The sequence below is a fragment of the Oreochromis aureus genome, linkage group 16 (genome assembly GCF_013358895.1).
Source record: "Oreochromis aureus strain Israel breed Guangdong linkage group 16, ZZ_aureus, whole genome shotgun sequence".
Classification (NCBI taxonomy): Eukaryota; Metazoa; Chordata; class Actinopteri; order Cichliformes; family Cichlidae; genus Oreochromis; species Oreochromis aureus.
In genome coordinates this window covers 32,310,505-32,336,874 of record NC_052957.1, presented here as the reverse complement: position 1 = coordinate 32,336,874, position 26,370 = coordinate 32,310,505, and the positions used below count along the sequence as shown (strand labels likewise).

At 39.1% G+C, this 26,370-nt stretch overlaps 1 protein-coding gene across 1 annotated transcript in view; it reads left to right on the top strand.

The window, feature by feature from the left end:
* Nucleotides 1-6,143: 6,143 nt before the first annotated feature.
* The window catches only part of LOC116326808 (diacylglycerol kinase beta), a 141,794-nt gene continuing 121,567 nt past the window's right edge, over nucleotides 6,144-26,370 (top strand). Inside the window, exon 1 of the mRNA XM_039600255.1 lies at nucleotides 6,144-6,494. The gene's annotated coding sequence lies outside the window, so the exon portion shown is untranslated. The remainder of the gene's footprint in view (nucleotides 6,495-26,370) is intronic.

The following is a 26,370-nucleotide window of genomic DNA, read 5'->3' as shown; positions in this document are numbered from 1 at the left end:
CCTACAAAGGCTCTGAATATTGAGATCTGTGCAGTAAATTATGTCATAATCATATTTACAGAGGTCATAAAGTTATTAAATACCTGCTAATATTTTTGCTGATGTTTACATTTTCAATTGATTTTTACGGAGCCCTGCAAGGGACATTGGAGAGAGAAAAAATAAAGATGAAACTCGCAAAAGTTCATCTTTATTTTTTCTTCTCCAATGTCCCTTGTGGGGCTCCGTAGATTTTTATGTGTCTAGGTTTGGATTTCTCTGGGAGATGAGGATACACCCACATCTTTTCCATACCATTTCCAAGTTCATGGAGGATGTTACGGCTTTGACAGCACTTTCAGTCAGCTTTTTGGCACCCACACAGGAAAACCTGCAACCTGGACTTCTTCTGGATTTCTTTCTCCTTTAAACCACAATTCAAATCTTTCCAAAAGAGTCATGCAAAGTTATTAAAAAGGAAGTCCTTAACTTGCTAATATTTGTGCTTTTACTTTTTTCACAAGTTCTTTTCATTAGATCTTTTTGTCTGATGATTAGCAGATGGTTTACAGTAGTTTTCTTCTAAAAACTGCTGCTTGCTAAGGCTCAAAATAAGGCAGGCCTAATGCTAACCTCACAGTGTAAAAGCTGCTGTATTTTAACAAAGTTTAAAATACTTTAATGAGCAGTATGAAGGTGCAGAAAAGCCCAAATGTAATATTCCTCATTTGATGACACACGATTTCAGACTTTGCAAACTTTCTTACTGTAAGCTGGTATTGTTTCAGGAAGTTGTATAGTTGGATTTATCAGTTCTGCGAATTCTGTCACAGGTCTCCATCACCTACCTGAAATTCAGGTATTTATTATTTTGTCCATTCCCTTTTATTTAGCTTAATTTAGCAAAAGGATGTAATATCTATGCAAAGCACGGAGGTTTGTCCCCTTGTCAGATTGAGCTGATCTGGGAGGGGCTCAGAGTAGAGCTGCTGCTCCTCGACTTCAAAGGGAGCCAGTTGAAGTGGTTCAGGCATCTGACAAGGATGCCTCCTGGGCGCCTCCTGGGTGAGGTGTTCGGGACATGTCCCACCAGGAGGAGGCCCCGGGGGAGACACAGGACACGCTGAAGAGATTATATCTCTCAGCTAGCCTGGGAACGCCTTGGTGTTCCCCCGGATAAGCTGGAGTAGGTGGCTGGGGAGAGAGAGGGCTGGGCGTCTCTGCTTAGGCTGCTGCCCCCGCGACCTGGCCCTGGATAAGCGGAAGAAGATGGATGGATGAGAATTTTATGATTTTTTTGTGAAATCCATTTGCAATTTTATGTTTATTATGGGATTATTAATTCATTTCGACATATTCACAAAATAAAATAGTGTTTTATTTTACATTCAGATTACTTCAGTAGAGCTTAAATATATAAAATAATTAAAAATTGATCAAATAAATTTACTTATGCATATTTTATTGCACAATTTATTATCAAAGCACAAAATTCTTTATTTTGATGCGCATGACTCTTCTGCTCCTCCATGCTTTCCTCCTGGCTACAAACAGAAGAGATTGATTTCACCCTGATTTATTTTATTTGATGTCTAATTTTAGATTTAAAAGCACAAGCACTGTTCGCCTTGCTTGACACTGGATAATATGTAACTATAATCACACTATATATCTTAACATATCACCGTGTGAAAACAATTCAATTCAATTCAATTCAATTTTATTTATATAGCGCCAAAAACAATGTGTAACCCAACTTACGAATTATTATTAAGAATGGCTGAACTCCCACTAGCCAGTATCAGAAAATCTAGGATCGGCAGGAGCCCGAGGTATAAACACCAATAAGGAGAGACCACACCACAGTAGACTGTTCACAAATTTGTTATATTTGACACACAGCAGCTGCAACAAATGTAATGAAAGCAATAAAATAAAATACAAAATATTTCCCCCAAAATAACAAACTAAATAAAAGTGCATGCATACAGCTTTCTCTGTGTCAAATGTATGAGTGAATAATGTCTGGTAACTGATGGATCGTTGGGGCCCGTTCAGTTTGTTTAACCTTTGTCCTACCACACTCCGATGAAGGAAGAAAGTTCGTAGTCCTGCAGGTATCTGAAGCTTCAATGGGAACGAAACTTTGGCTTCAATAAAACCTCAGCAAATCCTGTTCACTTTTGGGTTGGCTCGCCATCCAGTTAACTGGAACTGTGGAATCACTGCTCCTCGATGGAGGCTTGCTTCAGACTGGGTCCGTCTGTCGAGTCATCCTTTTACCAGATAACAAAAAAAACCTGACCGATGACAGGGTGAAACTCTGACCGACCAAAAAAAAAACTGCAGCAGATTCCTAGCAATTCGACTTCGGGAACATTAGTTTCTCTGGCACATGGCATTGTATGAACAGGAACGAAATGGGAACTACAGAAAGTCATGTGATCAAGGTCAACAGCAAGGGTCACTGGGAGCTCATTGCTGATTGGCCAAGTTACAGATAATCTTATTTGTCCACATCTTCCTAAATTGTTTACATCATACACCCAAAAAACTACTTTCCACTGCTTTTTTTCCCTAGCTGGGCTACAAATGCAAAACCACTAACAACAATCACTCTATGATTAATGAAGCTTTATGGTGAACGTGAACTTAATGTCTAGTTGTCTGGCCTCAAAATGCACTGCTTTTTACTGTGGTGGGTTTCATAGTATTACTTTTAGAAAGAGCAGGCATAAGTTTTACAGAGAAATGTCTTGAAAGCCTCCACGACTGCTGCTGTGCTCAGTAGCAAAGCAGGAGACATACGCAGCAAGAGACTGAAAGGTGAACCTTGCTCAACGTTTTGCAGCACAATGTGGATGCTTTAACAGGCAACAGTTTGGAAACTGTTTGCTGCATCAGTTGTATATGTCAGCTTAGTGTCCGAGGACTGTTTCTGCTGCCCCCAGGTTGTCAAACAAAATCTTGAAAATGAAGCCGGTGCAGAAATACTGCATTCTTTCACTGAATGCTTAGTTGAGGTTTGCTCGGTAAGTATCTCGCTAACCAAAATTAGCACTTTATTTAAGAAGACACTGAATTACACATGCTCCTTGCTAGCAATGACAGAGAGCACTAGCATTCATTGATACCTCCAAGATGGGCAAGACCACACTGCCTGAGATTTCAGAACAGTAGCCCACAAAGCAACTGCACTTATGCTTGGTGCTTGGGTAAGGTTGCTGGTGAAAAATATCCATGCACATGAACATGAAAATGCACTGTATGCTGTAAACCTAATGTGCAGGAGACACTTAAAAATCATTCACAAGATCTTTTTAAGGGCTATTCCAGGCCGGATTGTAATAGAGATCTCAATGAATAATTAGAAAGACAAACACAATCTCACAATGTGCTATTTGTATTTCCCTGCTCCTCAGATTAAGCTGAAAGCCATTTGTTTTTGCTGCTGGAGTTTAAGACCCATCTATGCTTATTGGTAATGGCTGATACTCAGCTTGCAATGAGATGAATATGACTTTGCCCATGCCATGTGACCTTTGGCTGCACAGTTACATCATCATGGCTGACATTCAGTGGGCCCTTCATCCCTCCCTTACATCCAGCATCGAGCTCTTGAAAGTTATCAGTGGCTGTCAGACATTCTTTGGGAAGTGGTAGAAACTCAGTGCAAGTTTTGTTTTTCTGCCCTAGCACAATCACATTCCTCTGAGCTACTTAAAACACTAAGGCAGCTGGAGAGCCAGTTTCCCTTTTAAGATTATGTTGTGGCCTGTAGATTATTTTGCTGGACTTTTCACAGAGTTCCCATCAACAGGATTGCCCCCCGTCTCCCTACTGGCTTTTTAAAGTCCAGCTCTTTTATCATATGAAGTTAAAAACAATCAACAGTTATCAAATAACTTGGTGCAACTTCCAGGCTACAGGAAGATGGAAATATGAGAAGGACTGGAGGGAGAGGAGAGGAAAAGAGGAAAAACTAGTGAATGCTTCTCTTCTTTCTCTGGGGATCAGCCTCTTTTAGCTCACATCTACAGCGGCAGGAAACCATGCAGAACTGTGTGAGATGAGGCAACACACCAAATTGTGTGTGTGTGTGTAAAATATAATCAGTTAAGCGACGGGATATAAGGGGGAATAAATGGATAGACACAGCTGCCGCTATTCCTCCAAATACCAAGCAGTGGAACAACAGCCTGACACATTTACTGTGACACCTTTAGATTTATATGACAACCTGTGCAGGATGTTCACTGAGTACATGTGTGGGCGTACGGTACACAGGAAGATCACATAATGGTCATGGTGAGAACCGTAGAAGAAAATATAAACAAGAGGCAGTTTTCGGGGAACTAGTTTTCCTTAGCATTTCCCATTTAAATTAAATGTTGCTTTGCGAGGTTAATTTTAACAGACATTTTTGTGTTATTCCTTTGAAACTATTTCCTAGTTTTTGTCTCAATCTCTGAGACATGAGTCATCATCAGTGATGACCCCAGCACTGGCTCCAAACCTTGTTGTTAAATCCCTGTTGCTATGTTTTGGTAAAAGGCCAAGGAGTTATTTATTAAAAAAAAAAAAAACTAAGAAAACAAAACAGTTTTCAGTGCAAGTCAGGATGATCATTTAATTTGTCCCTGATTGTCAATACTCATCAGAACCACTGGAAGAGGTGGCCATGAGTTATTTATGGTGAGAATGTGATCAGACACAACTATCAGGTGTACATTGAATGTTTGAGCTAAATGCTTCTGCATAGTCGTGTATTCTGGGATGAGTAGCATAGAAGTACAGAGTACTAAAGATGTGCAGTGGATACAAACTGTTGCAATGTTGAACGTTCTTATTGGGATGGCTTGACAAATTTGATTTGCTTGGAGTTTTCTCTGTTTCAAAAGAAACCAAACCACAGGAAAAGCTACGACTATACAAACTTATCAACCAATTTGGACCAGAATAAACCAACTGTAGGTGCCCTAAGATCTCCCAGGGTTAACCAAAGCCAAATAGTACACTGGCAAGTTGCCAGCGTACTATTTGGCTTTTGAGGTTCATAATTTAACCGTTTCCATTCTGGAAGCCTTACATCCATTTAAACACAAACAATTAAAATGGAACTATTTATTATTATAATAGAACCTGCTGCCAATGAAAATAGAATAGAATAGAAGAATAGAATAATCCTTTAATTGTCCCACAAGGGGAAATTTGGTTGTAACAGCAGCCAGAAAGACACATATAGAAACAAACAGTACACAGGACACAGAACAGAAACATACACAATTTTTTCTTACATATTTACATTAAGGACAATGGTTACTATAAACAGAGTACTGTACAGTTATTAAATTAAATATAAATAACTGCAGATAAGAGGCAAACCCAGGCTGTAGTGCGAATCGGTTGATTAACTTATTGCAGTTACAGTGCAGATGTAAACATCTATGATTGTTGGGAGCAGTTCTGATTGTACAGTCTGACAGCTGCAGGGAGGAAGGACCTGCGGAAACGCTCCTTCATGCATCTAGGATGCAGCAGTCTCTCACTGAAGGAAAAGGTACGACAATTTGAATAGATGTGACACTCTTGAGTCTCCTCAAGAGTGTTTTCCTTCTTCACCCCAACCAATCACAGCAGATGGCCCCGCCCCTCCCTGAGCCTGGTTCTGCCGGAGGTTTCTTCCTGTTAAAAGGGAGTTTTTCCTTCCCACTGTCGCCAAAGTGCTTGCTCATAGGGGGTCATATGATTGTTGGGCTTTTCTCTGTATTTATTATTGTGCTATCTACTGTACAATATAAAGCGCCTTGAGGCGACTTTTGTTGTGATTTGGCGCTATATAAATAAAATTGAATTGAATTGAATTGAATTGAATTTTCATTCTTTAAAACATAAATGTAATTGGGCATTCTGCCTTTTGTAGGAAAGATTGTTTTAAATAAAAAAAGACTTATTGTTTTTGAAAATTCAAAGAGAATTAAAAAGCTATAACCGTAGTGAGGACAGTTGAATCGAAGGGGAAGAGAAGAAGCAAGCGCAGCTGTTGATCAGTGAGACAGAAAAGGAAGAGAAGAGAGCAAGAGAGGAAGCTGAACATGGGGAAGCAGAAACACACACACACACACTCGGAGAGAGAGGGAGAGAGAGAGGGAGAGAGAGAGGGAGCGAGAAAAAACAGCAGCAAGAGAGAGAGAGAGAGAGAAAAGGCTTAATTAATTCAGGCTGGATGGGAGGGATGTTGCTTCTGTCCCTGCTGAGGCTCCAGTCAGTGCCTCTGCTGTCGTGCTGCATGTAGCCGAGTGTTTGTGTGAGCAGAGAGGACGACTCGGCGGCTGCTGCCTGCCTCTCTTTGCCTGCCTCATTGGGAACCAGACACCAGTCCAGTCTAGCCACGACTCCACATCCTGGAGCCTGCTGACTAGCTGGCAATCTGTTGGACTGGACTAGCTTGGTCTCTACTAAACGACTAAACAAGGATGTTACTTGGACTGTAGTGAGAGCAGCAATGGCCAGAGGTAGGACAGACTTTCTTGTGACTACTCCTCATGCTCCCGCTTCTCTCATGTCTGTCTGCTGCTGTTGCTTCCATTTTTCTGTTTCTGTGAGCAGTCTCTTCTCTCTCGTTTCTATTTAACCTTTAACTACACTTAAATATTTATATCTCCCTCTTTGTTTCTTGAAACATTTCTCTGTCTCTCTGGACAGTTTTATTTTCCAACTTTTCTGGGGGTTTCTGTTTTGTTTTGGGGTTTTTTAAACAAAACTCTCATTTAGGTTTTGTGATAAAACACTGTATCATTTTGCAGTTCAGGAGGTTTGTGACGTGTGTTTGGGTGGAGATGGATTAAAAACCAAAATGCCTCAGACTCATTGTTCCTTAAGAAACAGCTGGCTACAAAACAGTTCAGCAAAATATAGGATCAATAGTGTGGTGTGACCGGGCGGTATTAGGCAATAGCGTCAGACATCATGTTTCAGGTCAGATTACTGTTTTGAGGAAGAAATCATTTTAAAAATGTCTTTACAATAAAATATGCAGCAAGCCTAATAGAGTGACCTTTGTGAAGGAGTTTCAATGCAAGAGAAAAATCAAGTAAAAGCATTTCCCCAAACATCAGCTGTTTTGAACCAGGGTGTAAGTTTCAACTAAACATGTGTGATCTGTCTTCAATTCTAATTCTGAGGCTATTATATTTGTATTTTTAATTAAAAAGCACCCGCTTATGGGTATATGTTGCACATCTTCAAGTCACTCCCTTGTAATCCCAGGATGCCTCCTTGAGAGCGATGCTTTAGAACAAAGCAACCGACTCCTCGTGATTAATCTCCAATCGGCACACCTAATTACATCTCATCAAGCAATCACCGAATGCGATGGTTATTTATTCCTTGACAGCATCCACTTGGATGCTGATAAACATTAAGGACTCTCGTCTGTGTGAACACGACGAGCGAGCAGAAAGGGCAGAGCCGAGCCAATTGGGAGGAGAGGATCAACAGAGAAAATGAGAGAGGAGCAGAAACACATGAGAAGAGGATGAGTCCCTAGCAGGGAGTGTGAGGATAGAGGGTGAAGAGAAGAGGATCATTTAGCAGAGCCCTGAAATGCTGCTCAAGCACCAGGAAAGCAGAGAAGCACATGTGCATGTGTACACTACAGTACATGGCTATGTTGTGGTCTAAGTCATGTTGAAAGAATTGCAAGAGGACGGCTGCTGGGTCAGTCAAGGTCTGTGAAAACATCACCTACTGATGATGAGCTGTCTGTCATCAGAGAGTAATTCCCTATTAAGAGGTGAATAAGTGTCTATTTCTTTCATTTACACAGTGACCTGAAGAGGTGAACCCACACATTTGAAACATCTGTTTCTTGATCGAAATACATATTTGCTCAGTCACATAAAAGCAACATTTAAGTAAAATTAGTGTAAATTCTTCAAATTATTTTACACAAGTCTTCACTACTTGAAGTTTTAAATCAAACAGTGAGAGTGAAATGAGTCATCACTGGCGCTAACTGAAGTAGTGGCTCAGCATCGCATTCTGTGTTGTTCGCTCAGCCATGATACACAGTTTAAAAAACTTATAGACTCAAAGATGATGTTCTGTACATAGGTGACTGCTGAGGCCTTAACTTATCATTTTAAGACAGAACTGAGTGAGCTGTGAGTCTGACTGAGCAAACAATGACACTGCAAGGTCATAGACTAGCAACTTTTCAGTTGCAGAGAAGCCACATGGCAAAAAACAAAACAAAACCTTTTTTTCAATAAACTTCCCCATTGACTTTAAAAAAAAATATTATTCTTATATGTACAATATGTGCAATCAAGTCATAATGGCAGAACACAAGACCTACATTCTGATGTGACCTTGTTGCGAAAACTTGCAACAGTATCATTAATTTATAGCCAGCAAAATGTAACAACTGTCAACACCTGTCATTCCCATACAATTAACCAATAATCAGGCTTGTTTAACAATTATTTTTAACGGTGGTCATGTCACATTGCTGAACAGGAATAATGGGTAGAATATTTCTACTCTTAAACAGCAATGAAAGGCAACAAAAGCCCACAGAATGAGCCTGTACAAACTGCATGCAATCAACCAGCAAACTTCAGCTCAAGACCTATTTTGGACTTTCATTTTAATCATCTGTTTTGTTTTTACTGGTTTCATTAAGGTTTAGAGAACAAAATTACTTCTTTTTTATTGGAAAAAAGATTCCACTTTGGGTTGTAATAGACACTGTCAGGAAAACATCTGATTAGAAGTGTAAAATCCACCGTCTTTTTGCTCTGAATTTGATCTCCACCACATCCTACGGGAAATATTTGTCCCTTCAGCTGCAAAATTCTCCACTACATATTCCCACCACCGATGAATTTGTCTCTGGGCCTGTAGCTGTTTGCTGCTACGCAAGTAGTCCATATTGATTATAGCTACTTTAGCAAAAAATAACTTAATTACACATTTTTAAATGAGGTCATTTTGTAACATGAGTATTGCAACTTTGAGTTTGTTTTTTGATGTTCTTCACACCATCTGCTGTCAAGCTGTTAAAAGCAGTTTTGTGATTATGGAAAGAAGACAGCTGTTTGTATTTTTATTTCTCTTTTAGTGAACTAAAAATAATTTTATAACAGTACTAGTTCTATCAGAAAAGTGCCAGCAAAACATGTAGCTAACATGATCAACCCAAAATGTTTTAGGGTGACAAATAATAACCCATAGTACAGCCTCTATTTAGACTAACAAGATATCCTAATAAAGGGCTTTCAGCAGTGTCCAGGCAGACCCAGATTCTCCACAGAGCTAAAGCAGAGGTAACAGGCCTCCAGAAGCATTTCATTCTACTGAAGTCGCATTTATGAAGTCAGGCTTTATTAAATGGAGACTACATAATAAATCTGCTGCATATGTGTGAAATCTTGCACAGTATTAATTAGACCTTTTTCATGCAGTTTTTAACTGTCATTGTATTGCTGACCAAAACTACAAGAGACTACAATCATTTCACTAAAATATCCTTGTATGGTTTCCTAGTGAAGAGGTTGGGTTGAGAAATGATGCAATACAAAGCATGAGGGGCCAAAACAAGGATTGGTCTAACAGTCCAGTGATCCAGAGGTAAATGTGTCCTGAGTTAATGCCCAGAGTGGCCCACATAGTTTAAGGGCAACACCAGTTAAAATAGGACTGTACATTTTAATAGATTTGACTCCACACTTGCCCAATTTTTGTTAATTAAACAGTTTTTATTACTTTTATTCTAGAATTTCATAAATTTAACCAGAACATAGTATTATTGAAATAACAATGCAAAGTTAAAGCACCAAAAAACTATAAATAGCCCCTTGCAGATGAGTCATAAGTGGTAAAAGATTTTAATTATTTAGACCTTTTAATAGTGTTGATAGTCAAATTTATATTTGAGTTTTAGAAAATAGACAATCCCTCTACTCTGATTCTTTCTATGAAAGATGAAAAGTAACTCGCTGAATCCTTTTGAATATCTCTATTTTAAGCAGAGCAGGAATTAACTATATGCTGTAAACCCCCCTAATTTGTGGTGTATATCATATCAGAAGGGAAGCAAAAGTAAAGGAGGATATGTATGACTAAATGCTTGATTTTAGTTGCCTAAATTTGCTAGTGAAATCGAATTATTTGCTGCTGTAAACAGATGTGCTCCTTAAACATAATCAGAACCATAAGTCAGCAGGAAGTAAAAGAAATAAAACGATCAATTTCAGCAGCACTTACAGTAGTTTTATTTATTTATTAGCTTCCACCATGTGATTGCTACTTGTCCTGGGGCCCACCAAGGGGGGAAAAAATCTTCAAACATACAAAAACAAAATAAGAAAACACAAACTTTGTAACCAAAAAGTATATCGCATATTAAAAAATAAGCTGATATTAAAAAGCCGAAGAGGACTGAAGAACTGTTTTGTTCATATAACTGGATTTAGTAGATCTAACATCAGTTCCAGTATAGGCTAATTGTATACAAAGGAGTTGTGGCGCATGGGACTTTCTAGCAACAGCTATCAGCTATCAGCAGCCATTTTTGAAATTACATAGTTCACCTGATTAGACCAACAAAAGACTCCTCTCATTTCATCAGTCTGACCTTAGAAAAATCAGTCTTGACTTATTTAATTTTACATTTTTTAATTTAATCTTCTTAACCTGTTCAGTGGATATCCCATCAACATCAAAATTCAACAAATGAGACTTAGAAAAAGGTTTCCTAGAACCAAACACAACAGATTTAGTTTTGACAATATTTACTGCTAATTTGTTCATTTTTACTGATTGATTTACAGTCTGTAAGCTCTGCCTGCAGGCACTAATGAAGAAGCAGTAAATAATGTATGTATGTACTTTGTCAGAATTTAACAAACTAAAACATAAAAATTTAAAATAAAAGAGGGCCCAGACAGCTGCCTTGTGGAACACAAGAGTAAAGTCTGGTTATTTTACCTCAATTATTTTCTCTTTTTTAAGGTCACACTGAAAACCATAGCCGTTAATCTTTTCCATAAGAATGTCATGATCAAAACCATCAAGCGTTATTTAAAAACAGTGATAAAGTTCAACCAACTTACTATCGTTAGTATCCCTTAAGCGTTCATTTGTCTCTTATACAGTACTGGTGGAATACTGAGCTCTGTATGTATGTTGCAAAACTGTTAGAACGCCATTCTGACAAAAGTCATCAAACATTTGTTTCGATATTATCTTTTCAAACATTTACTTCCAGTCAGAACCAATAAAATTAAGGCTTGTTAAGGAAAGGGAATACTTTGGCTTCCATCCAGATCTGGAGATAAATTCCCAACATATTATAAGGTTAAGTGTCTTACAACTGTAGACCCTTCAGTAATCTGATTTAATGCAAAATGATACATTTTATCTTCCATTATATTTTCCAAGATCTGTTGAATTAAAAAAAAGTAAATTGTCTACTTTACTGACAAAAAAAATATTCTAAATAAAATTAGCTACACCTATAGGCCTCCACATTCAACATATCTATGAAATTTTATTCATTCATCACGTATTTATCACTTTCCATGATTTCTTACTATTATTTACAGTGTTGTCTCTTGTTGTTGTGATTTAGTCATCTTAATTCTTTATCTACAATGTGACTTCTGTCATAAATACAACCCAATTCCCGAGCAGTCTCTTTTTCCCTGATCTCTCTGCAGCATTGTTGATCTTAACTCATCATCGGACAACCCTTCACTGTTTGCTTCCTGATTGGAGCATGTTTGTTAGACAGATTCATTAAATTATCCATAAACAGCTGGTTTTAACATCATGCGTCTGACCAGTTTCTTTTTTTCATGTTATTCAGAAATAGATCCCTATTAATTTTTTTTTAATCTGATCCATGGAGCGCAATTCCACTTCCAGGTTTTCCAATTTTGTCTTTCAGGTGACATTTATCAAGTTATGATTACTGAACCCACCCCCCACCGATACAGCCTGTGAACATAATCTTTTAACATTTGTAAATATATCGTCTGTGCATGTAGAAATTCTATTGTGGTCTATTGTGACTCTGTGGTTATTTATGGGAAACCTTGTTGTGTCAGAATTTGAAAAAGGTTACAGAAGTCTGACTCAAGACTTAAATCCCTTAAGTCTTTTTCTTTATGAACAGCTCCTATTAGAATAAAAATATCAAAATGTGGTATCCCTGGTGATGACCCCAACCCTATCCCAAACTGTAATCCTACCTTATTGTTTGGAGTCAAGTAAAAAAGTATTTTTTATGTAAATGCAAATCGCAAATTTTTCTTTGCAATTAAGGGACAAAGAAAAGTTATTTTCAGCGCCAGTGTAGCTCAGTTAGATGAGCAGGCGACCATATGCTGCATGGCTGAGAGCGGCCGACCCAGGTTTGAATCTGACCTGCGACCCTTTGCCGCATGTCTCCTCCTCCTCTTTCCTCTTCATTGTACCTGTCCAATAAAGCCAAAAAATATCTTTAAAGAAATTTTTTTTTTTTTGTCCCTTAATTGCCAAGGTGCAAAGCATTCAGGTTTTCACTGATGATGATCTGGACCTCAGAGGGTTAAGCCAGCTTTCATCTGATTGGCTGTCCCTTGGAAACAAAGGGTTTAAACAGGAGTTAGGTGGTTTCTGCGCCCACAACCAAAGCTTTGTGCCTGAGTGACCATATGAAGGACAACCACTCTCTATGACATCATAGAGATGGTCACATGTCACATGTCAGTACACTGACATGTATTTTTAAGTTAAAGGCGCCATTCAAAGTATCAGTGGTGTTTTTGCCTTTAAAGAGTGTTTACAGTGTTTTTTGGTCAGTGCATTTAACTCTGGGAATGGGCATTTCATACATAATCATGTTTCACATACACAAAACTCAATCATGACAGGATGGACAAGCAGCATGGAAACCTGTTATTTCAAACCGACTGCCATTCCTCTTTAAATACAGTGCAATCAGTACTTGTGTATAGCTTGGCCTTTCCATTCCCCTCTGCGTTTTACACACAATCCCCCAGTTGCCATGACACCCAGGCCTTCCATAAATACTCGTGGTATTTGTGAGGCTACATCCCCAGTAGGTTAGAGAACAGAAAGCCCTATGTGAGCCTTGCCTGCAGCAGTGCTAATCGCAGATCAATCTGCTCCCAGATAGTTTGTCACCTACAGTGCCATTTCCAAGCTGAGACTTTGCTCCATGTGCTGTGGGTGTTCGCCACAGTAGATCACAGAACACTTATACATATTGTCTTTCCATTATCCTTGTAACCTTCACAATGTACACCTGCTGTAGGCAAATAACTGTGTGGTAGAAGTTTAGCAGATGACTAACAATGTTCATCATACAGACCTATGAAAGCATAGGTGAAAGCTACTATGATTCATTCTCTTGAGATCGATAGAACTATCATAGAGAATATCAATCTTCGAGATTAGGACTTAGTGGGCGATGAGTTGGGAGAGAATTAAAGATAGTCTGGGACAAGAAGCAGGAAAAAGGTTACCCATGGCTCCATTAAGTTTCTTTTTTGAAACATTAATAATCACTAAATTTGTCTCGAATTTTCTCTTTGGCCTGTTAGACCTTTGCCTCTGACCTTTGTTCCAACACATTAACAATCTCACAGAAAAGGAGTCTCTGTCAGAGCAGAAGGGTTTTCCACTGGCTAAGGAGTGGTTTGTTTTCAATTCAATTCAATTCAATTCAATTCAATTCAATTCAATTTTATTTATATAGCGCCAAATCACAACAAAAGTCGCCTAAAGGCGTTTATATTGTACAGTAGATAGCACAATAATAAATACAGAAAAACCCAACAATCATATGACCCCTATGAGCAAGCACTTTGGCGACAGTGGGAAGGAAAACTCCCTTTAACAGGAAGAAACCTCCGCAGAACCAGGCTCAGGGAGGGGCGGCCATCTGCTGCGACCGGTTGGGGTGAAAGAAGGAAAACAGGATGAAAGACATGCTGTGGAAGAGAGACAGAGATTAATAACAGATATGATTCGATGCAGAGAGGTCTATTAGCACATAGTGAGTGAGAAAGGTGACTGGAAGGGAAAAACTCAATGCATCATGGGAATCCCCGGCAGCCCACGTCTATTGCAGCATAACTAAGGGAGGATTCAGGGTCACCTGGTCCAGCCCTAACTATATGCTTTAGCAAAAAGGAAAGTTTTAAGCCTAATCTTGAAAGTAGAGATAGTGTCTGTCTCCCGAATCCAAACTGGAAGTTGGTTCCACAGAAGAGGGGCCTGAAAACTGAAGGCTCTGCCTCCCATTCTACTTTTAAATACTCTAGGAACAACAAGTAGGCCTGCAGTGTTAAGTTTCTAATAGGGTGATATGGTACTACAAGGTCATTAAGATAAGATGGGGCCTGATTATTTAAGACCTTGTATGTGAGGAGCAGGATTTTGAAATCAATTCTGGATTTAACAGGAAGCCAATGAAGGGAAGCCAAAACAGGAGAAATATGCTCTCTTTCTAGTCCCTGTCAGTACTCTTGCTGCAGCATTTTGGATTAGCTGAAGGCTTCTCAGCGAGTTTTAGGACTTCCTGATAATAGTGAATTACAGTAGTCCAGCCTGGAAGTAATAAATGCATGAACTAGTTTTTCAGCATCACTCTGAGACAGGATATTTCTAATTTTAGAGATGTTGCGTAAATGGAAGAAAGCAGTCTTACATATTTGTTTAATATGTGCATTGAAGGACATGTCCTGGTCAAAAATGACTCAATGTTTCTCACAGTGTTACTGGAGGCCAAGGTAATGCCATCCAGAGTAAGAATCTGCTTAGATACCATATTTCTAAGATTTTCAAGGCCGAGTACAATAACCTCAGTTTTATCTGAATTAAGAAGCAGAAAGTTAGCGGCCATCCAGGTCTTTATGTCTTTAAGACATTCCTGCAGTTTAACTAATTGGGTGTGTTACCTGGCTTCATGGATAGATAGAGCTGCGTGTCATCTGCATAGCAGTGAAAGTGTATGCTATGTCTTCTGATGATGCTGCCTAAGGGAAGCATGTATAATGTAAACAGAATTGGTCCTAGCACTGAACCCTGTGGAACACCATAATTAACCTCAGTGTGTGAAGAGGACTCTCCATTTACATGTACAAATTGGAGTCTATTAGATAGATATGATACAAACCACTGCAGTGCAGTACCTGTAATACCTACAGCATGTTCTAATCGCTCTAATAGGATATTATGGTCAACAGTATCGAACGCAGCACTGAGGTCTAGCAGGACAAGCACAGAGATGAGTCCACTGTCAGAGGCCATAAGAAGATCATTTGTAACCTTCACTAAAACTGTTTCTGTGCTGTGATGAGCTCTGAAACCTGACTGAAACTCTTCAAATAAGCCATTCCTCTGCAGATGATCTGTTAGCTGTTTGACAACTACTCTTTCAAGGATTTTTTTGATATGAAAGGAAGGTTGGAGATTGGCCTATAATTAGCTAAGACAGCTGGGTCTAGAGATGGCTTTTTAAGTAAAGGTTTAACTACAGCCATTTGAAGGCCTGTGGTACATAGCCGATTATTAGAGATAGGTTGATCATATTTAAGATCGAAGAATTAATTAATGGCAGGACTTCTTTGAGCAGTTTTGTAGGAATGGGGTCTAAAAGACACGTTGATGGTTTGGAGGAATTAATTATTGAAGTTAACTCAGAAAGATCAATTGGAGAAAAAGAGTCTAACTTAACATCGATGGTACTAAGAGTAGCTGTAGATAATATTACATCTGTGGGATGATTATTGGTAATTTTTTCTCTAATGATAAAAATTTTATTTGTGAAGAACCAGGAAGAACCATTTAAGACCAGGATTTGAAATGAAAATGTTATAATAGACAATAAACCACATAACTATCAGAAAAGTAATAATAAATGATAATGATGTAATTCTTAAAACAAAAGGTACTTTAGCCTTCCAAGGCTGGTTCCATCTTGAAAGTAAAAGCCTGATGCACCAGTTCAAAATACTCCAATTAAAACAATTGTGTAAAAATGAATGGGACATAATTCCTCCACATCACTTTCAACTGTTGTTTACATTTCTTGCTGCCAAGGGTGGCACATCCAGTTATTAAGTTTAATTAAATACATTACATTTTATTTATATAGCGCCAAATCACAACAACAGCCCCCTTAAGGCGCTTTATATTGTAAGGTAGATCGCACAATAATACATACAGAGAAAAACCCAACAATCATATGACCCCCTATGAGCAAGCACTTTGGTGACAGTGGGAAGGAAAACTCCCTTTAACAGGAAGAAACCTCCAGCAGAACCAGGCTCAGGGAGGGCGGGGCCATCTGCTGTGATTGGTTGGGGTGAGAGAAGAAAAACAGGATAAAGACATGCTGTGGAAGAGAGACAGAGATTAATAACAGATATGATTCAGTGCAGAGAGGTCTATTAACATATAGTGAGTGAGAAAGGTGACTGAAGAAGAAACACTCAATGCATCATGGGAATCCCCCAGCAGCCTACACCTACTGCATCATAACTAAGGGAGGATTCAGGGTCACCTGGTCCAGCCCTAACTATATGCTTTAGCAAAAAGGAAAGTTTGAAGCCTAATCTTAAAATTAGAGATAATGTTTGTCTCCCAAATCCAAACTGGAAGCTGGTTCCACAGAAGAGGGGCCTGAAAACTGAAGGCTCTGCCTCCCATTCTACTTTTAAATACTCTAGGAACAACAAGATTTGTGATTGCAGTGTGAGAGTAAAGTGCTCTAATAGGGTGATATGGTACTACAAGGTCATTAAAATAAGATGGGGCCTGATTATTTAAGACCTTGTATGTGAGGAGCAGGATTTTGAATTTAATTTTAGGGACAAGTACTTTTTACACAGGAACTTGGATAGTTCTTTTCCCCTAAAAAATGAAATAATGATTTAAAAGCAGCATTTTGTATTTACTTGGGTTGTCTTGGTCTAATATTAAAATGTATTTGACGGTAGAGCTGGGCGATATGACCCAAAATTCATATCTCAATATTTTTTAGCTGGATGGCGATATAAGATATATATCTCGATATTTTTTTAAAGCCATAAAGTAAGAACAAAAGAGAGTTCTTAGTCAAAGCTGTGTCCCAGATGTCACACAGGCACTTTTATTAACATACAGCATAGATGTACATGAAAAAACTACTCAAAAATAAATTATGAGCATTTATTAAATAATGATGCTCTATAAATAAAAGAAAACTATGTTTTTTTTGTGCATAACAAAGAGCTCACAATTGTGCAGTCAAAATGTAAACTAAAAGACGCTGAGCATAATAACAAAGACAGATTTCACAGCTGCTCTGTTCCCAACTTCTACTTCTACTGACAGCCTGGAGTTTGAAATCCACAGATAACCATGTCTCTGGACAGGTGCCATTTATGGTCCATATACACACAAAGGTGGTAATATTACGTTGAAGCACATACGTATCACTCCATGAGGCTCCTCGGTAGCCGTAATGCTCGGACAATCCATCAAGCGGTGCAGCTCCGTAGCTTACCAAAGTCGAACTAAAACATTTTTGACAGATTGCTGAGCGCTGTGTATCACATAAAATCGGTTCGGGGTCATCAAGCACAACCAGAATTCATACAAAAGCTGGCCGCAGTCAACTTTTGAGAGAATGAAAGGATTTCAGGCCGTGCATGGCGTTAGCGTGGCTAGCTCGTTAGAGCGTGGTTAGCTCGTTAACACGTTGACGCCGCCCAGCCCCACGCGCGGGCGATGCGCAGTAACTCATTAACGGAGATTTGCCGTGTCCATCTTGTAGCTGCCTGCAGGTGAAGCGATGGGGAGGAGGGGAGTTGTGTTCAGTGAAGAGAGGCGAGGTAGGAATAAGTAAAGACAAAAGTGGACGAAAGAGAGGCAAACTTGCGGCTCTGCAACTATAATTATAACGTAACATAGACTATATCGATATAAAGGATATTGTCACATCTTATATCTCGTATAAAAATATATCGATATTTTTTAAAAACTCGATATATCGCCCAGCTCTATTTGACGGTCCTAAAAATTTAAGTGTGACAAATATGCGAACTAAGAAATTGAGAAGGGGGCAGATACTTTTTTGCTGCACTGTATATGGGGATTGTAGCAAGATATAATAGTACTTTTGGGGGGAGGGGGATTCTAGCCCTGTTATAGCTCACCTGGTTGAGTGGGTGACACAGGCAGTATTGTGCTTCCTGCATGTCATTCTCTCTGTTTTTGCTGCTATCTCCATCTGTCCAACTCTACTATCGTATCAACAATAAGGGTAAAAATATTTTTAAAAACATTTTTTTAATAAAATAGTAATAATAGTTCCATAGTGTAGCACTATGAGTACCTGGCCTAATACAGAAAATATTCTGATTACCATGTTTCTGTAAATATAAATATAATTGTAAATAAGTCTGCTGTAAGTGACTGATGTTTGACACAAACGTTGCTGTCTCTATCCATTTAATCCATTTAACAATTAAAATTTGGGGGAGGCTTTCTTTAACTTTCTTTTAAACTATGTAATAGGGAGTTAACGGTATTCTTCCCAAGTGCTCTTCTATCTAAAAAATACTTTAATGTCATTTGCATTTATCAGTCAGTCCTCTTGAAGCCCCTACTCTAGTGTTCAAGTACTTTAAGCATCTTCCCCAACATCTTAGACCACTTCAAGAAGCCTAATGAGCCATTAGAGACACTAATTTGTCTGATCAAAGCGGAGGAAACCTGCCATAGGATTCAGGTGACTGAAGTGATTCAAGTGCTTCGGTGACTAATGCTGAAGAACTGGCCCCACTTCATCTCAAGGGTGAAAGAATTAAACCTCAGCCCACGTGCACTCGCTGTTCGTTCTTTTAGTGAAAGCTCTGAATGTGCAGACAGCGCTGATGATGTGCATTTGAGACACACACAAACACACCCACACAGGAAAATGCAAATTGAACAGCAGATATGAGCTGCTGCAGGTGTGCAATGCTCGACTGAAACCTGTGCCCAGCCCTGTAGCATGAATGTGACTGCTTGGTTCCTCACTGTCATGCTGCAGGACTGGGCACATATTTCAATCGAGCATTGTCGGGGGGCACACGAAGCGGGGTCTAAGGACTTAATTTTCTCTATTCTGGTGAATTTTTAGTCACCAATTTGTGTAATTGTCTTTTATTTAGAGGAAAACACAAAAATCAGGCACCAGATGTTCTTTTAAAATATACTTTATTAATATAATGTAGTCAGGCTTTCGGAGGTTGTGAGTTGCTTTCAAATCATTATTCTCAATTTATTGCATTTTATATTGTCCCTGCTGAGTCAGAGCACATGCAGACCAGCTCTAGATGTGAGCCAAGATGTAACTATTTTAATCATGATATCAGGCTAATTTTGTTTATGTGTTTTAGTAATTAAATGGTAAATAAAGTGATACTTATATAGTGCTTTTCTACTCTACTGCAAACCTCATTCACACAGTCACACGCACATTTACATGATTTATCATTCTTTGTCAAACGTTTCCACACATATGTTCACATGGATGCATTGGGCATCTGCATTGTGGGGTAGCAACTGAGCTCAGATTAGAGCCCAGATAAATATGTCCAGTGGAAATCTGTGCTTTGCTCTGATGAGTCCAAATTTGAGATCTTTGGTTCCTTTGTTGTCTTTGTGCGACTCAGAAAAGGTGAATGCATGGACTCTACATGCATGGTTCCCACCTTTAAGCATGGAGGAGGAGGTGTGATGGTGTCTTGTCTCAAAATTGAAGGCACACTGAACCAGCATGGCTACCACAGCATACTACAGCGACATGCCATCCCATCCAGTTTGCGCTTAGTTGGACCATCATTGATTTTCCAACAGTACAATGACCCCAAACACACCTCCAGGTTGTGTAAGGGCTATTTGGCCAAGAAGGAGAGTGATGGAGTGCTGCACCAGATGGCCTGGCCTCCACAGTCACCTGACCTGAACCCAATGGAGATGGTTTGGGATGAGATGGACCACAGAGTAAAGGCAATATGGCCAACAAGTGCTCAGCATCTCTGGGAACTCCTTCAAGACTGTTGGAAAACCATTTCAGGTGACTACTACTGAGCAGTCACCAAAGCAGTAATCAAGCAAAGGTTGGCTATTTTAAAGAATATAAAACATGTTTTGAGTTATTTTACACTTTACAACATAATTCCACATGTGTTCATTCATAGTTTTAATTTTTCATTGAGAAAAGTCACGAAAATAAAGAACAACCATTAAATGAATGTAGTGTACAATACAATACAATTTTATTTATATAGCACATTTAAAAACCACAGGCATGCCAAAGTGCTTCACAGAATGAGTTAAGAGCAATAATAAATACAAATATAAAGCATAAAATACAAAATACACATAAAATATACTAACAGGCAGGTGACATAACTAACCAATAATACACCAGGCATAGTAGACACAACCCTAAAAGGCTGAAGGTTAAAACATTATAATCATTAACAAATAATAAAATAAGTTCCAATACACTAAGGATGTGGGCTCTAAGAGCTGGGGAAGGCAAGGCTAAACAGATAAGTTTTTAATCGAGAGATTTAAAAGATTGAATTGAATCAGACGCCCGAATAGCTAGGGGAGGTTATTCCAGAGGTAGGGTGCGACAGCGGCGAATGCGCGCCACCTCTGGTCTTGAGCCGAGATCTCGGTTGCACCAGGAGCATTTGGCCTGCTGATCTAAGCGCCTCCCAGGGATATAAAACTGAGGAGATCCGTAAGATAGCTGGGCGCGGTGTTGTTTATGATTTTAAAAGTGAGCAATAAAATTTTAAAATCAATCACGAAATTTAATAGGGAGCCAGTGCAGGTCGGAAAGAACCGGAGTAATAGACTCAAACCTGCCAGTTCCAGTTAAGAGGATGAGCCGCATTTTGAACAAGCTGCAGTTTATGAATAAGGGCAGAATGGAGACCAGTATAAAGGGAATTACAATAATCTAACCTCGATGTAACAAAGGCATGGATAAGTTTCTCCAGGTCCTTACGTGGTATGTAGGGCTTGGCCTTAGAGATTAGCGTAGTTGATTGAAACTCGATTTAACTCACGGAGGACACATGTTTGTCCAACTTGAAGGAACTGTCCAAGACAACACCCAGGTCCCTCACAGTGTCAGAAAGGGAGTCAGCAAAGGGCCCAAAAATACCAGTTGATTCAGCCCGAGAGAAGGGACTATCAAAGATTACAATTTCAGTCTTCTTATCATTTAGAATAAGAGAATTGCTCAGTAACCAGTTTTTAACTTCATTCATACAATCAGAGAAGTGTTGCAATGACGACGTGACATCCTCAGCTAGTTCAAAATAGATTTGAATGTCATCCGCATAAAAGTGAAAAGAGAAATTGTATTTATCAAAGATTGTAGTGTAGAGTGTAGACTTCATTTAAAATGTAACATCTGTCAACTTACCTATTGTGACCTGTGACTGGTTGCTTATGATAAGTTAAATGTGAAGTTGTTTGAAAAATCATGTTTTTTCAGTTATGTCATTTAGTGACTGAAGACAAGGGTTTTTTTTTGGTTTTTTTAAAGATTTTAAAGGCTGTGTAACTGGCAGTAAAATTTCAAATCTAGAAGTTGTATGTACTATGTTGCCAAAATTTCAATTTAATTCATTTGTATTTATATAGCACGAGATCTCAACAATAGTTGCCTCAAGACACTTTATATTATAAGGCAAAGACTGTATAATAATACAGAGAAAACAGAGAAAACCCCAACAATCAGATGACCCCCTATTAGTAAGTGCTTTGACGACTGTGGGAAGGAAAAACGTCCTTCGTACATGCTTTGTCAAAAAGGATAGGATTAAGCCTATTCTTAAAAGTAGAGAGGGTGTCTGTCTGCTGAATCCAAACTGTAAGATGGCTCCACAGAAGAGGGACCTTAAAGCTGAAGGCTCTGCATCCCAGTTTACCTTTAAATACCCCAGAGACCACAATTAAACCAGCAGTCTGAGAGCAAAGTGCTCTCTTGGGGTGATACAGTACTATGAGGTCTGGGGCCTGATTATTCAAGACCTTGCATGTGATGAGAAGGATTTTAAATTTGATTTTGGATTTGACAGCGAGCCAGTGAAGAGAAGCTGGCATGGGTGAAATCTGCTCTCTCTTTCTAGTCCCTGTCAGTACTGTTGTTGCAGCATTTTGGTTTCAGAGGTTTTGGAACATCCTGATAATTAATGACAGTAGTCCAGCCTGGAAGTTATAAATGCATGAATAGTTTTTCAGTATCACTCTGAGACAGGATGTTTCTAATTTTAGAGCTATTACGAATACTAAACATATTTGTTTAATATGCGCATTGAAGGACATATCCTGTTCAAAAACGACTCCAAGATTCCCAACAGTGTTACAGGAGCCATCCAGAGTTAGACACTCAATGGGACTACCTGTACAAATAAAGGGTAAATCGAATATAAAAACAAAAAATAAGACACTATATTTTTAAGGCTGAGTACAATCACTTCATTTTTATTTGAACTTAGAAGCACGAAATTAGAGGTCATCCAGGTCTTTAAGCCTTTAAGACATAGTTTAACTAACTGGTCTGGCTTCATGGATATAAAGTTGGGTATCATCTGCATAGCGGAGAAAATGTATGCTAAAGCTTCTATTTTTTTTTTTTTTTTTTTTTTTAGGTAGCGTCATTAGAAGGTATTCTATACCTTCTAATGACGCTGCCTAAGGGAAGCATGTATAATGCAATCACTATCAGAATAGATTGTAGCACAGAACTTGGGGAACCTGACTGTGTAAAACGGAATCTCCATTTCCATGAACAAATTGGAGACTACTAGAGAGATATGATTCAAAACACTGCAGTGCTGTACCTTTAATACCTACAAGCATGGTCTAGTAATAAAATGGTCATCAGTATCAAATTATTATTTAGGATTTTAATTACTTTAATTACTTTAATTAGCTTGTGGTGTTTAGCCCATTAATAGAGATAGATTGATCATATTTAAGTTTGAAACACTGATTAAAGTAAGAGTACCATCCCAATCTTTATCCATGGGGTTTAACATGTCGGTCCACTCTTTGTAGCTATAACAGTTTCAACCCCTCTGGGAAGGCTTTCCATAAGATTTAGGAGAATGTTTATGGAAATTTTTGACCATTTTCCGGAAGCACATTTGTGAGGTCAGACACTGATGTTGGATGAGAAGGTCTGGCTTGCAATTTTTGCTCTAATTCATTCCAAAGGTGTTCTGTTGTGTTGAGGTCAGGAGTCTGTGCAGGCCAGTCAAGTTCTTCCACACCAAACTCGCTCCTCCATGTCTTTATGGAAGTTGTTTTGTGCACTGGTGTGCAGTCATGTTGAAACAGGAAGGGGCCATCCCCACAAAGTTGAGAGCATAAAGTTGTCCAAAATGGAACTAAGAGACTCCTCCTAAAAAACAGCCCCACACCATAATCCCCCCTTCACTTAACTTTACTCTGCACAATGCAGTCAGACAAGTCACGGTCTGCTGGCCACTGTCAAACCCAGACTTATCTATCATATTACCAGCTAGAGAGTCCAGTAGCAGCATGCTTTACACTGAATCTGACGGTTTCAATTGTGCCTGTTGATGTAAAACTTAGATGCAGCTGCTTGGCCATAGAAGCCAAAACCATGAAGCTCTTTAGCTCTGTTCTTGAGCTAATCTGAAGACCACATGAGGTTTGGAGGTCTGCAGTGATTGCTTCTACAAAAAATATAAAGTGGTTTGAGTGCTCAGGTGGTGTAGAAAAGCATTACATGAAAGATGCACTGTGCACCTCAGCATCTGCTGAGCCCACTCTGTAATGTTACACCGCCTACCACTTTATGGCTGATTTTCTGTCATTCCCAATCAGTTTCAGTCTGTTATAATACTAATAACAGTTGACTGTGGAATATTTAGTAACAAGGACATTTCTTTAATGAATTTGTTAAACTATAACAAGCTATAATTCAATGTGCTCCTAAGAGCAATCCATTCTTTTGCAAAAGGTTTTAAAGCAGTCTGCATGCTGACACACCTGTGGCATGGAAGTGATTGGAACATGATGATTTGGATAGGTGAATGAATACGTACAGGACACACTTGATGCTTATAGGTAAAAAGTTCAACTGACTGTATAAATAGAATCTTGCTAATGCAGAAAGCCCTCCTGTTGCACTGATTTGGTGTTTCTGTAACACCCACAGGGGTTGTGTTTGTAGCCTTTGAGCACTTGGAGTCTGGGTTTCATCTGTGTGAGCCAGGCTTGGTAATTTCCATGTGAAAATTAGTCCAATAAGGAGAGATCACTTGGGAGAATTTAACATTATTTATTGAGATCGAGAAATAAATGTGGCGATTAGACTCTGATCACACATCACGGCAGAACGGGAATCCCAGGGCTGACACGATTTAGAACAGGTCCCCCTGCAGTCTAGATGAGGACTGAGGCTTGACTAGAGCTCCGGCTGAGGTGACTGAGGTGAAGATAGGGATGAGGTGGGTTACATTAAATAGAGTCTGAAAGGGAGATGACAGAGAGCACAGGTTTAAACCATGTGAAGTGGTGGCTGATTGGCCTAAAGAAGGCGGGAGAGAAGATGATTGGACTAGAGTAATGATGCCAGTATTGAGACTGACAGTGTGAGAAGGCAGTAGTCCTGTAAAGAACAGAAAAGCAGCTGAACACTTAGAAAAGCAGGCAGAAGGGTGATTACAGATCTTCCTTATTGAACTTACACATAAACTTCATTTAAATTTCACGCGGCTCAGTCTTCGAGATCACCTTCCCTTTCTCAATTTCTCACTCACTGGGTGGGGGTGAAAGGCTGTCAAATGGTAGTGCTTTCTGTTGTGGGTGGAAATTATAAGCACTTCCCCATTATAAACATTCACAAACAAGTTGAATTCAAGTGTGTCTACTGAAATATAAGCTGAGCTCTTGTGTCAGTATAGATCTGAGGAATAATACAGCTTTAGAGTAAAAAAAATGAATTGCACCAAAAACACATAATCCTCAGTTCAGTGAAACATAGCCTTTGTCCGCCCATGTTTCATTAAAACATAGGCAGACAATGCAGCATTGCAGTATGAGCTACTACATAATGCAGGTGTGAACCGGGGCTAGAATGTGAGGTTTCTAAAGTGTTTTGGTAATCTACCGACCCAGTTATGACAGGATGTCTATATTTAGAAGTGCTTGGATCATGAAGATTATCTCAGTGCTGTAAGTGACTGATGTTTGACACAGAAAAAAGCTGCTGTCTCTATCCATTTAATCATATGGTCACACAGTCCTATGGCTTCCTGCAGCGGACAGGGAAAAATGCTTTGTCTCAGAACACAGCTTCAGCTATCAAAACACTCTTCCTGTAGAAGGGGCCTTGCTAGTCCACAGTATCCTGTGTAGCCCTCTACAGTGGGGATGTCAGAAGCATGCTGCATGGCATTTGGCTTCCAGTTTTACACTGAAGTACATTGCCTCACAATTTCTTAGTTGGAATTCTGATGACTGGACTATGAATCAACCTTCTGCTTTTATCCTGCAGACTCATCTCCATCTAGTCCTCTCTGCACATAATTATGTCCCTGTTTACCCTCCCATCCTTCTTCTGTGTTATCACTGAACTGATCATCACTATCCTAATTTGGCAGTGCTTCTCTCTCCACATGCTTAATATCTTGGAACATGTCCTGCTAGTGAATGTGGAGACGTCAGACCGGAGTGGTACGTGGGTTCAGATTGAACGGTAATAAAATGGCACATATTCAACTTTCTGCTCTCATAGTTTTAGTCGAGGGAATTTGGATGACTGTATTTCTTGTCTTTATTTTGTCATTCAAAGAAATAGATGAAACGATTATATGTTTAAACCATAGAGGTTCCAGTGTTTTGAAGCCTTAGTGTTGTTTTTTTGGATTCACGTGTATATCTGGGACGTTTATTTCTGACCTAACACTAGCAAACAGAGTGACACGATAAGTAACAGACTAATAAAATACTAGAATTTCACTCACTCGTGTTGACTCACAAACTGCTTGGATGGGTTGTACCACTGTGTAAGTCACATTATTTGCTACACAATTCAATCAAAAATGTTCCAACAGGCACCAAAACAAACAAAGTTGTAAGGAACAGTTGAACGTCAGACAGCCAGTGAATACAGCTGTCTATCAAAGTGGACGGACCTCTAAGTTTAATAATTTACCATATTTTTACCTAAAGAGGACATGTTATAGTCTTTGTTTTCATTATGTAAAATATTGAGATGGCATTTATTAACAACATCAGTAACTTTAAACCAGCTATTATTGACTGTCTCCATGCCAATGAGTA